The 13,005-nt window shown below is 49.1% G+C and overlaps 2 pseudogenes; both read right to left on the bottom strand.

The window, feature by feature from the left end:
• Window positions 1-6,405: 6,405 nt before the first annotated feature.
• Window positions 6,406-7,764, bottom strand: LOC148098162 (uncharacterized; annotated as a pseudogene).
• Window positions 7,765-7,868: 104 nt separating this feature from the next.
• On the bottom strand, window positions 7,869-9,567 carry LOC148098161 (uncharacterized; annotated as a pseudogene).
• Window positions 9,568-13,005: the final 3,438 nt, after the last annotated feature.

Raw genomic sequence — 13,005 nt, 5'->3', positions numbered from 1 at the left:
GGTATCGGAGGAATCGATATTTCAGGATCGATCTGCACATCACTAGTTTTTACCGTTTCTTCCCGCAGTAAATATAAACAACGACAGTATTCAGGAAGAAAACCAAACATTGCATTTTTTTTTTTATCACAACTCTGGTTTTACGTGGCCGATCAACACAAATTAAAAACTGGTATAAAGTCCACACTTTTCCCGTCATTTGTTCCGTCTGTCCTGCTCACATCTCCAATGGTTGTACACGTTGTCATTAATGTGGCTTCACTCCACATCAGCCATGCTGCTTTGCTAGCTAAAACACCGGTGTCGGCACATAAGGACGCCGTCATAGCCTGTCAACGACGTTGATTAGCTGCGTATATACGAATGTAAATCGCATTATTGGCTGGACTATGGGATAAGGTGGCATCGTTCTAATCCCATATGGGAGCAGCCAGTCACTCACTGACTAACACTGCAAAACAGAATTGTTAAAGTATTAATTTTAATTTAGGTTAGATTTTTTTGTGCGCAACACAGATTTTTTGTGCGCAGAGACCGTGCCAGCAGTGCGCAATTGCGCAGCTTAGAGGGAACATTGCTGGACACTGGCGCCACTGAGCCCTCTGACCACCACCAGTAGGCAACGAGTGAAATGTTTTGCCTAAGGACACAACCACCGAGACTGGCTGAGCCAGGGCTCGAACTGGCAACCTTCCGATTACAAGATGAGTTGCCAACTCTTGAGCCACGATGGCAACTGAATCAGTCCATTTATGTTTTAATTTGTTTCATGAATCCCTCAGCCAGAACATGGTATATAATATTTAGATGGAAGCTAGTTTGCTAACTCCCTGCTAACTTCTAACTCCGTTAAATGTCATAAATTCTGTTGTCATGGATGCTTGGATATTAAACTTAATTGTTACACATGGTAGAGCAGTCACACTGATCATTTTATTACAGATGAAAGAATTTAGACAGTTTTTCAACTCTCAGCAATGCTACAGTGATCATTTGACTTAGGGACCTGCAGTGGAGTTTGGGCCCAGACATGGCTAATGACGTCAGACTTAAAGACTGGATTGCGTGGCGTGTGTGTGACGTCACTTATTAGCGATCGTCGATCACAGGGCGTTTATATGAGGTGACTTATGAGCGATCGCCGATTACAGGGCTTGTGTGTACATTACTTGTCAGCGAACGTTGATTCCAGGGCGTGTTTGTGACGTGAAGTATGAGTGGTCGCCGATCGCAGGGCATGTATGTGACATGGCTTATGAGCTTTTGCCAATGGGAGGGCATTAACCTGAAACACTGTACAAAACAATGAAAAATAGTTTCTCTCACTGAACAAAAAGGGCATTTATCTGAAACCCCATGATGGACACAAGAGCATTAACCGCAATGATAACATGTAAAATTCGCCACTGTAAATCACCAGTGTTCTTAGTCAATAGTGGCTTGTACAGCATCCCCCATAGAGGTGTCACATCAAAACCAACCTTAAAATGTTCTCTCCAAGGTGTATGATTTTTACCTTTTAACTTTGCTTTGTTTAGAGCCTTAATGCATCTTTTATACCCGTTCACCGAATCCAATGGTGTTCGTTGATACTTTTCCTTCTCCAAATAAGGACCCGGGCTTTCAAAGTCCTTAAGCTGCAGCCTAAAGCACCAATCAAAGAAACTGTCCGTTTTATGAGGAATTAAAAGCACATTAGACCATCCATTCAAAAGACTTTTATCATCTTCTGATAGTGCTTGCTTGAATTTTGTCAACAAGTCCACAATTTGGAGAGAGCGAACTTCGCCAAGACGACAGCATCTTCCATGTTGGCTCCAGCAAGTTCAAGCAAATGCCTTACAGCGGTACCTCCCTGTTTCATCAGTAGCTCCAACATCATTGCCACATCATCCCATGATGAACCTAAACAAGACCCTTTTATAAATGGGTTCCAATAATAGCCAATGCAATGATGTAGATTTTCTAAGTCTTTCTGTTTCATCAGTCTCCAAGATTTTAGCACACTAGTATAGAAAGGTGACAAACACTTTACACCATACCTTGAGTGATAAAAAACAAACAAAGTTTTACCAAACCCCAAATTACCAACTCTTGAAAATAAGTATTCTGTAACCTGCCTCCACAAAACATTTTGATCCCCATACAAAAAACTCTGTAAAAACTGTAACCTAAAAGCTGCTTTCCTACTTTCTAGATGAATCAAACCTTGCCCTCCCTCTTCCTTTGGCAAAAACAAAACACTGAAGAAGAACCCAATGAAGTTTGTCCCCAAAAATTTTTAAAATAATAGTCTGTAATTTAACCAATAGGTTAGGTGGAGGTTCCGAAACGGTGCCACAATGATGATGCAACAAGATTGTTAATAATAAGTGTGCCACCAGTGTAAGACATTCGTGGTAAAAACCAATGCCATTTCTTTAACTTACCTTCTACCAGTTCAACAAACCCTTCCCAAGTTTTCATGACCTAATGTGGGTCCCACTCTTGTCCATTTACCTACTAATAAAGCTTTACTTTTCCTCCAGTTAACTTTAGATGATGAAATTTTACCAAAACATTCAATAATTTGTGTTACAATAAGGATATCTGACTCTCCTGTTATAGCCACAATAATATCATCTGCATATGCAGAAATTTGAAAAGGTAAAGAAATTCCATTTAGTTTTATCCCATGTAACTTTTTCCTAATTTGACATAATAAAGGTTCAATACTTAAGGAGTACAGCATACCTGACATTGGGCAACCTTGTCGAATACCTCTCTTTACATTAAAAGGAGCTTTTAAACCACCATTGACCAAAACACTTTCAATGTCACAATAGAGGGTCTGGCAATGAAACCAGAGGAGAAACCAAAAGCCTTCACAGTATTCCAAAGATATTGTTGCTCCACCTGATCAAATGCCTTTTCTTGGTTGAAGGAAATCAGACCAAAGTCTAAACCCAATAAACTAGAGATGTCGAAATAATCACGAATTAGTGTTATATTATTTGTTATTGATCTGCCAGGAATACGATAGGACTGATCTACATGTATAACTTGATCAATCACTTTCCTTAACCTGCATGCCAATACTTTTGAGAAGATCTTATAGTCGGCACACAAGAGACTGACTGGTCTCCAATTCTATATTTCATAAAGGTCTCCCTTCTTGGGAAGAAGAGTGAGCACATCTCCCAACACAAACCAGTATGATTTATAAAATTCCACAGGCAAGCCATCTATTCCAGGAGCTTTACCATTTTCCATACTCGACAAAGCCTCCTGCAGTTCTTGCAGAGTTGAGGCATGCTCCAAGATGATACTGTCTTGCTCTGAGACCTTTGGCAAGTTACTGAGAAACTCTTAACTAGCCACGGAATCTTCTCTAAACTCGCTGACATACAGCTTTGAAAAATAATCAACAGCCTTTTTTTGTAATTCAGTGGGTTCAGTCAGCTCTTTCCCATCCTCAGACTGAATACAGTGAATACGGCGAGTCTGTCCATTGGTTTTTTCCAAACTAAAGAAGAATTCTGAGGGAGCATCCATTTCAGCAAAATTTTGAAAATGTGAATGGACCAGGGCGGCCCGTGCTCTAAACCCTAGCACATCACCCAAAACAGCGTTTTTACTTTTGAGTGCCTGAAAATGGCCTCGATTTCCTGTGGGCTCACTCAAATTTTGAAGATCCACTACATCAGTCTCTAATTTTTTATATAGATTTTACCATCTCACTTGTGTGTATTGAACACAGAACTGCTGAATTTCTATTTTACAAATATCCCACCATTGCTGCAAGGAAGCAAACTGACACTTCATAGTTCTCCATTGATTCCAAAAAAAGAGAGGCACACTGACAGAGGCGAGGTTGCTGGACACTGGCGCCACCGGGCCCTCTGACCACCTCCAGTAGGCAACGGGTGAAGTGTCTTCCCCAAATGGGATGAAGCATAACCTACAAGGTAATTTCAAATGTGGTTCATGCATAATTTGCCAATACACCAAAAATGTCAAATAATTCAAAGATCCTATAAGTGACAAAACTATTGCCATAAAAGGCTTTATCACATACAGAACTAAATATGTAATGTACATGATATAGTGCCCATGCAATGAAATATGTATAGGAGAAACATCCCGCCCTCTGAAAGGACTAAACAGCAACCTGAAAATTAACTAGATGAGCCAAACTGAAACTAGAACACCAATGAATACAAAATGATACATTAAAAACCCACATACTGGGTCACATGACCCAGTACCATGACAATTATCTAGAGCTACTTTCAGTACCATTGATATTCATTTAGACTATTTTTCTCAATTTGATCTTTCTGGTTTAACTTCAATAATTATTTCCTCCAAACCATCAACGTGTCTTTTAGACCCCATTTCTACAAAACTGCTCAAAGAAGTCCTGCCATTAATTAATGCTTCAGTCTTAAATAAGATCAACCTATCTCTAATAATCATCACATATTAAACAAATTTGTAAGACTGCTTTCTTCCATTTGCACAACATCTCTAAAATTAGAAATATCCTGTCTCAGAGTGATGCTGAAAAACTAGTTCATGCATTTATTACTTCCAGGCTGGACGACTGTAATTCATTATTATCAGGATGTCCTAAAAACTCCCTTGAAAAGCCTTCAGTTAATTTTCAGTTAATGCTGCAGCAAGAGTACTGACGGGGACAAGAAAGAGAGAGCATATTTCTCCTGTATTGGTTTCCCTTCATTGACTTCCTTTTCAATCCAGAATTGAATACAAAATCCTACTCCTCACATACAAGGTCTTAAATAATCAGGCCCCATCTTATCTTAATGACCTTGTAGTACCATATCACCCTCTAAGAACACTTTGCTCTCGCACTGCAGGCCTACTTGTTGTTCCTAGAGTATTTAAAAGTAGAATGGAAGGGAGAGCCTTCAGTTTTCAGGCCCCTCTTCTGTGGAACCAGCTTCCAGTTTGGATTCGGGAGACAGACTGTCATGGTGCTGGGTCGTTGACCCAGCGTTTTGTGTTTTATGATTATTTTCCTCTGTTCTAGTTATTCTGTGTCCTCCCCCCTTGTGTCCGGTTCGGGTTCTAGATTTCCTGTTTTGTTCTGAAGGTCTGTGTCTGTTGTCACTGTGTTCAGCTTGTCTCCTCCGGTCCTCATGTGTATTGGGTTCAGCTGTTCTTCCCTCCTGTGTGTGATTACCTGATTACCTTGTGTGTGTATATTTAGTGGGTGTCGGTCTGTGTTCGTTGTCGGCTCGTCTGCGTTCTATGGTGTTCCGTTCCTGTCTCTGCGTCTCTCTGCCCCACACCCCTTTTGTATGCTCTCAGGTTTGTCATTTAGTTCTCCCAGTTCAGGTTTCTTCAGTTGTTTTCTCATGCTTCGTTGTCTGTTCTGCCACTGTCACCTGTAAATAAACCCTCACTCATATCATCAGTCGGTTGCCTGCATTTTGGGTCCTCCTTTTCCTCCACACCACACGGCTCACCCCGCCAGCCGTGACAGTACGAGCCGACCAAACATGGACCCAGCAGCATCCGCACCTTCCCAGGAGTTTCGGGAGGAATTGATTGACTCCGTTTCGAGGTTGGTTAACCTGTGGCTTGAACATGAGGGAGAGGAATTTCACCGTGCTGTAGAAGCCAGGCTACAGCAGCTGATTTCCGCTCACCCCTGGCTACTGGACTCTCTTCACCCGCTCGCACAGGACTTCATTCTGAAAGAACTGCACCTTCACCCTCCAGCCGCTACCGCTTCCTGACCCAGCCCGGTGGTGAATGTTTTGCACTGCCCGCCGGGGAATCTGCGGCCCGGCCCGCCGGATGTGGAATTACCCTGCCGGTCGGAGCTATCTCCGAGAAGGAAGCGACGTTCACGCCGCCGACGCCCATCGCCACAACCGGGCCCCGAGAGTTCTGAGTTGCCGGCTGTGGTGAGTGGAAAAGACACTCTGTCTGTTTCGCCAGACCTTGTGACTGTTTATACCGGGGCTGTGTTTTTTGAGTCAGCTGCCCAGCCGGTAGCTCAGTTAGCTGCTCAGCAGCCACTAGCTCAGTTAGCCGCTCAGTCGTCACCTCCGTCACATTCAGCCTCACTACCCATAGCCCAGTTACAGTCACAGCCAGACTTATTACAAACTATGTTGCAGTCCATAGCCCAGTCAATAGTTCAGTTGGTAGAAGACTCATCAGCTCAGCCACCTATTCAGCCATCGTCTTCACCAACTCCTCTGGTACAGCAAGCCATAACAGTTCAACCCATAAAGGACAGTTCAACAACTTCTTATTCTAAGCAGAGAGACAAACCTAACAACAATGAAAACATTCCTCAAGAGCTGGCCAGTTCTGAGACTGAGACGCACTCCAGGGCCTCCCCAGAGGCTGGGTTTCAGCCCCCAGCAGACTCTGGACCCCTGGAGGTTAAGAAGCCAGCTGAGGACTGCACCCGGCTGTCGCTGCCTGAGCTGAGTCAATGCTCGGTGCAGCTGCAGTCTGCCTTGTGTTTGCCAGAGGCCAACGTGCCTGCTGGTTCTGATCTGTTCCTGCCAGAGGCCCGTGCGCCTGCTGGTTCTGATTTGTTCCTGCCAGAGGCCCGTGCGCCTGCTGGTTCTGATCTGTTACTGCCAGAGGCCCGTGCGCCTGCTGGTTCTGATTTGTTCCTGCCAGAGGCCCGTGCGCCTGCTGGTTCTGATCTGTCCCTGCCAGAGGCCCGTGCGCCTGCTGGTTCTGTTCTGTCCCTGCCAGAGGCCCGTGCGCCTGCTGGTTCTGTTATGTCTCTGCCAGAGGTCTCTGCACCTGCTGGTTCTGTTCTGCGCCCGCCAGAGGTCCCCGCACCTGCTGGTTCTGTTCTGCGCCCGCCAGAGGTCCCCGCACCTGCTGGTTCTGTTCTGTCCCTGCCAGAGGTCCCCGCACCTGCTGGTTCTGTTCTGCGCCTGCCAGAGGTCCCCGCACCTGCTGGTTCTGTTCTGTCCCTGCCAGAGGTCCCCGCGCCTGCTGGTTCTGTTCTGTGCCTGCCAGGGGCCCCTGTGCCCGCTGGTCCTGAGACTGTTCTCGCTGGAGGGCCCGAGGAGCCCGTCCAGCAACCTTCCTCGTCAGCCGGGGGGCCCGAGGAGCCTGTTCAGCCACCAGCTGCTCAACCAGCAGCGGCATCCACGCCTGCAGCAGCAGCCGCATCCACAGTTTCGTCCACGCCGCCGCCTGCTGCAGCGCCTCCGTCTCCGGCTTCCACGCCGCCGCCAGCTGCAGCCTCGGAGTCTTCATCCTCGCCAGCTGCAGCCTCGGAGTCTTCATCCTCGCCAGCTGCAGCCTCCGTGTCTTCATCCTTGCCAGCTGCAGCCTCCGTGTCTCCACCTACGCCAGCTGCAGCCTCCGTAGCTTCACCCATGCCAGCTGCAGCCTTCGTAGCTTTGGCTTCACCCTCGCCTGGTCCAGTTTCAGCTTCGCCCGCTTCGCCTGGTCCAGCCTCCGCTTCAGCCTCGTCTGGTCCAGCCTCCGCATCCGCTTCAGCTTCGCCTGGTCCAGTCTCCGCTTCAGCTTCGCCCGCTTCGCCTGGTCCGGCCTCCGCATCCGCTTCAGCGTCGCCTGGTCCAGCCTCAGCTTCAGCCTCGTCTGGTCCAGCCTCTGCTTCCGTCTCGTCTGGTCCAGCCTCAGCTTCCGTCTCGTCTGGTCCAGCCTCAGCTTCCGTCTCGTCTGGTCCAGCCTCAGCTTCCGTCTCACCTGGTGCTGTGAAGGCCACGCAGCCTTCAGGTCCCCAACTGCCACCTCAACATCGTCGGTCATCTGCCAGGCCGCATGTTGGGCATCTTCGCCGCCGTGGCCGGCCCCCAGAACTGCTTTCTCCCCGCCGCCGTCGCCGTCCGCACGGTCGGCCCCCAGAACTGCTTTCACGCCGCCGCTGTCGTGCGCATGGTCGGCCGCCTGAACTGTTTCCCTGTCGCCGCCACTTTCCCTGTCGCCGCCACTGCCTTCCACATGGTTGGCCCCCGGAGATGAACTGTTCTGGGCTCCTGAGTTGTCAGGCTCCGGGCCGGCCTCCTGAACTATGTTTTGGGACCCTGTTCAGGAACTCCAGTCTGTGTTGTGTTTTGGACAATTCATTTGGCCCACTGGAGCTTGTTTTTTGTTTGGTTGTGGTCCCTCCGTCCTGGGCCCCCGCCGCCCGCCCTGGGTTGGTCGTCTGTTTTTTGTTTTGGGCTGTCTGGAGCCAGCCCTTGGAGGGGAGGTACTGTCATGGTGCTGGGTCGTTGACCCAGCGTTTTGTGTTTTATGATTATTTTCCTCTGTTCTAGTTATTCTGTGTCCTCCCCCCTTGTGTCCGGTTCGGGTAGGCCAACGTGCCTGCTGGTTCTGATCTGTTCCTGCCAGAGGCCCGTGCGCCTGCTGGTTCTGATTTGTTCCTGCCAGAGGCCCGTGCGCCTGCTGGTTCTGATCTGTCCCTGCCAGAGGCCCGTGCGCCTGCTGGTTCTGTTCTGTCCCTGCCAGAGGCCCGTGCGCCTGCTGGTTCTGTTATGTCTCTGCCAGAGGTCTCTGCACCTGCTGGTTCTGTTCTGCGCCCGCCAGAGGTCCCCGCACCTGCTGGTTCTGTTCTGCGCCCGCCAGAGGTCCCCGCACCTGCTGGTTCTGTTCTGTCCCTGCCAGAGGTCCCCGCACCTGCTGGTTCTGTTCTGCACCCGCCAGAGGTCCCCGCACCTGCTGGTTCTGTTCTGCGCCCGCCAGAGGTCCCCGCACCTGCTGGTTCTGTTCTGTCCCTGCCAGAGGTCCCCGCGCCTGCTGGTTCTGTTCTGTGCCTGCCAGGGGCCCCTGTGCCCGCTGGTCCTGAGACTGTTCTCGCTGGAGGGCCCGAGGAGCCCGTCCAGCAACCTTCCTCGTCAGCCGGGGGGCCCGAGGAGCCTGTCCAGCCACCAGCTGCTCAACCAGCAGCGGCATCCACGCCTGCAGCAGCAGCCGCATCCACAGTTTCGTCCACGCCGCCGCCTGCTGCAGCGCCTCCGTCTCCGGCTTCCACGCCGCCGCCAGCTGCAGCCTCGGAGTCTTCATCCTCGCCAGCTGCAGCCTCGGAGTCTTCATCCTCGCCAGCTGCAGCCTCCGTGTCTTCATCCTTGCCAGCTGCAGCCTCCGTGTCTCCACCTACGCCAGCTGCAGCCTCCGTAGCTTCACCCACGCCAGCTGCAGCCTTCGTAGCTTTGGCTTCACCCTCGCCTGGTCCAGCTTCGGCTTCACCCTCGCCTGGTCCAGTTTCAGCTTCGCCCGCTTCGCCTGGTCCAGCCTCCGCTTCAGCCTCGTCTGGTCCAGCCTCCGCATCCGCTTCAGCTTCGCCTGGTCCAGTCTCCGCTTCAGCTTCGCCCGCTTCGCCTGGTCCGGCCTCCGCATCCGCTTCAGCGTCGCCTGGTCCAGCCTCAGCTTCAGCCTCGTCTGGTCCAGCCTCAGCTTCAGCCTCGTCTGGTCCAGCCTCTGCTTCCGTCTCGTCTGGTCCAGCCTCAGCTTCCGTCTCGTCTGGTCCAGCCTCAGCTTCCGTCTCACCTGGTGCTGTGAAGGCCACGCAGCCTTCAGGTCCCCAACTGCCGCCTCAACATCGTCGGTCATCTGCCAGGCCGCATGTTGGGCATCTTCGCCGCCGTGGCCGGCCTCCGGAACTGCTTTCTCCCCGCCGCCGTCCGCACGGTCGGCCCCCAGAACTGCTTTCTCCCCGCCGCCGTCGCCGTCCGCACGGTCGGCCCCCAGAACTGCTTTCACGCCGCCGCTGTCGTGCGCATGGTCGGCCGCCTGAACTGTTTCCCTGTCGCCGCCACTTTCCCTGTCGCCGCCACTGCCTTCCACATGGTTGGCCCCCGGAGATGAACTGTTCTGGGCTCCTGAGTTGTCAGGCTCCGGGCCGGCCTCCTGAACTATGTTTTGGGACCCTGTTCAGGAACTCCAGTCTGTGTTGTGTTTTGGACAATTCATTTGGCCCACTGGAGCTTGTTTTTTGTTTGGTTGTGGGTTCAGCTGTTCTTCCCTCCTGTGTGTGATTACCTGATTACCTTGTGTGTTTATATTTAGTGGGTGTCGGTCTGTGTTCGTTGTCGGCTCGCCTGCGTTCTATGGTGTTCCGTTCCTGTCTCTGCGTCTCTCTGCCCCACACCCCTTTTGTATGCTCTCAGGTTTGTCATTTAGTTCCCCCAGTTCAGGTTTCTTCAGTTGTTTTCTCATGCTTTGTTGTCTGTTCTGCCACTGTCACCTGTAAATAAACCCTTACTCATATCATCAGTCGGCTGCCTGCATTTTGGATCCTCATTTTCCTCCACACCACACGGCTCACCCCGCCAGCCATGACACAGACACTATCTCTACTTTTAAGATTAGGCTTAAAACTTTCCTTTTTGCTAAAGCATATAGTTAGGGCTGGACCAGGTGACCCTGAATCCTCCTTTAGTTATGCTGCAATAGACGTAGGCTGCTGGAGGATTCCCATGATGCACTGAGTTTTTCCTTTCCAGTCAGCTTTCTCACTCACTATGTGTTAATAGACCTCTCTGCATTGAATCATACCTGTTATTAATCTCTGTCTCTCTTCCACAGCATGTCTTTATCCTGTCTTCCTTCTCTCACCCCAACCGGTTGCAGCAGATGGCCGCCCCTCCCTGAGCCTGGTTGTGCCGGAGGTTTCCTACTGTTAAAAGGGAGTTTTTCCTTCCCACTGTCGCCAAAGTGCTTGCTCATAGGGGGCCATATGATTGTTGGGTTTTTCTCTGTATCTATTATTGTACAATCTACTGTATAATATAAAGCACTTTGAGGCGACAGTTGTGGTGATTTAGCACTATATAAATAAAATCGAATTGAATTGAATTGAAGCAGCCAAACTAATAAAGATGGCCCGCAACCTTGTCCTGTGGACTTGCCATGTGTCATTCACACCAAACTGGTGCTGAAACCAAGGAGGCAGCATGGCGGGTCAGGAGCAGTCAGAGGAGGTGTGTCGCCAGCAGGAAGAGCTGCGGTACCAGACTGAGCGTCACCTGGAGAGCATCGCAAATCTGGCAACTCTGCTCCAGGCCTGGTCAACACCGCCACCACAATGCCCACCGGTGTATCCTAACGGTGGGGAAGCAGTGGTGGAGCCATTTGGGACACCTCAGCAGCCAGGGTTGGTGGTCGAGGCGTGCGGGGGTTTGCGCCTGCCAGAGGAGGAGGAGCAGCAGGGTGAAGGACTGCTCCAGTCGGGAGCGGTGGACGAGCTGCTCTTGCTGGATGTAGATGAGGTGCGAGAGGGTCCATGCCTGCTGGTGGTGGAGGAGCCGCTGCGTGAAGGGCTGCTCCAGCCGGGAGAGGTGGAGGTCCCCATGCCAGGGGAGCTTGCTTGACCTGAGCCCGAGGTCGAGGTGCCAGCTGTTCCTGTTCGGATTTTGGCCGAGCCACCTGTGAGCAGGGGCTCACGAACGTGCCAGCAGGCCCGTGTTTGCGTTCAACATGGTCAACCTTCGGACCAGCTGCGCCGCCACTACAAGTGCCTCCCCAGCTTCAATCGCAAACTAAACCACCACAACATACCGCAATCACCCGATTGAGATGGGATATGTCTTGGGGTGTGGTTTGCGGTGCCATGCGGAGAGGGTGAACACACCTGCGTGGCATGGCACCGCACCTACCGAGTTAAACATGGGGAAATAGGGTTGTGTTTTTGATTGTGGTGTGATGTATGTCCGGCTGGTAGCTGGTGAGCTGCAGCTGTGATAAATAAAATGGCTCAAAACCTCGAGCCGTGGACTCGCCGTGTCTCATTCTCACCACAGGTATATTTTACTTTGTTAACTAATTATTGTGGATAATAAAAATCACAAAACTGTCATTTTGTGGTCATTAAAATGTGTTCCGAATTAAGCAAATTCATGATGATTCAGGTCATAAATCATGACCCACTGATCTGCTCTGCATAAGCCTACATTAAAAGTATTAGAATAGGAAGTACTACCCTTAATTTAATGGGTGTCGGATTGATACCAAAATTTTCAGTTTTGCAGAGCACTAACTAACATGTAAGTAAATTTGACACATTTTGCTGCATCTATTTGTAGTTTCAATGACAGCATTTTTTTCCTCTCTACTTTTTCACCTCAACTGTTTCACTTTTGTTTGTGCAACTTTATCAAACACTTATTCCACACTAAACTCTGTTCTACAAGGTGCATGAGCACAAAAGGAAGACAGGGCTGACTGAGATTTGATTGAGGAATCCAGTGTCAGTAATGAAAATCAACAATGGGTTGCTGTGATGGTGAGCAGCAGCCCTTCAGGCCGACCTGGATAATTGTATCGACAAAGAACAATAATTATACCGGTCGGTCTGCTGGGCTAATGCCCAGTATGCCAGATCACCAGTCTATCCCTGAACACAACACACACACACTCAACTCTGCTGTTTACAACAAATGTGTTTTTCCTTACAAATGTGACATTATGTAAGGAGAAATAAACAGGCTTTCCAGCGGTATAAGATTCATTGCCAAAAAGCAAAACCGAAAAAACACACATTTCCTTCCTTCTTATGCTATGTTTATATACATGCCACTCAGATATCATGGCACATACAGAGTAATAAATGAACCAGTGAAAGAGACAGGATAAATAGTCAAAGTAAAAATGAAAACAACCCAGGTACATGGAGCTTTAACTAAATACAAATAAATGATAGCAGAATTAACAGAATACATCTAATGTAAAGCTAAATTAAAATTTCTACATTTCTGTGCTTTATCATTATTCAGCCATTATATATTTATTTCTTGAAATAATAAATGAAAGAAATTCGACAACAATAATGTGGATTATACAGGTGATTTTTTTCAGTTAGCTGTACCTAAAGCACAGTTGGTGTCTATATTAAGAAAAGGGCAACTTTTTCATTAATTCCTCTATCTCAAGATCGTAGCTTTCATGTTATTAGAACTCTTCAGGTCTGAAAATATAATTCTCATTCTCTTACTGAGCTTAACAAGTGGAAAACTAAAAAGTCAGAAAAATACAAATGTAAATCGACAGGTG

This window comes from Neolamprologus brichardi, chromosome 16 (assembly GCF_056152115.1).
Source record: "Neolamprologus brichardi isolate AB-2024 chromosome 16, ASM5615211v1, whole genome shotgun sequence".
In the NCBI taxonomy this organism is placed as follows: domain Eukaryota; kingdom Metazoa; phylum Chordata; class Actinopteri; order Cichliformes; family Cichlidae; genus Neolamprologus; species Neolamprologus brichardi.
The sequence above is the reverse complement of the archived record's forward strand: the minus strand, read 5'-3'. Positions and strand labels throughout refer to the sequence as shown.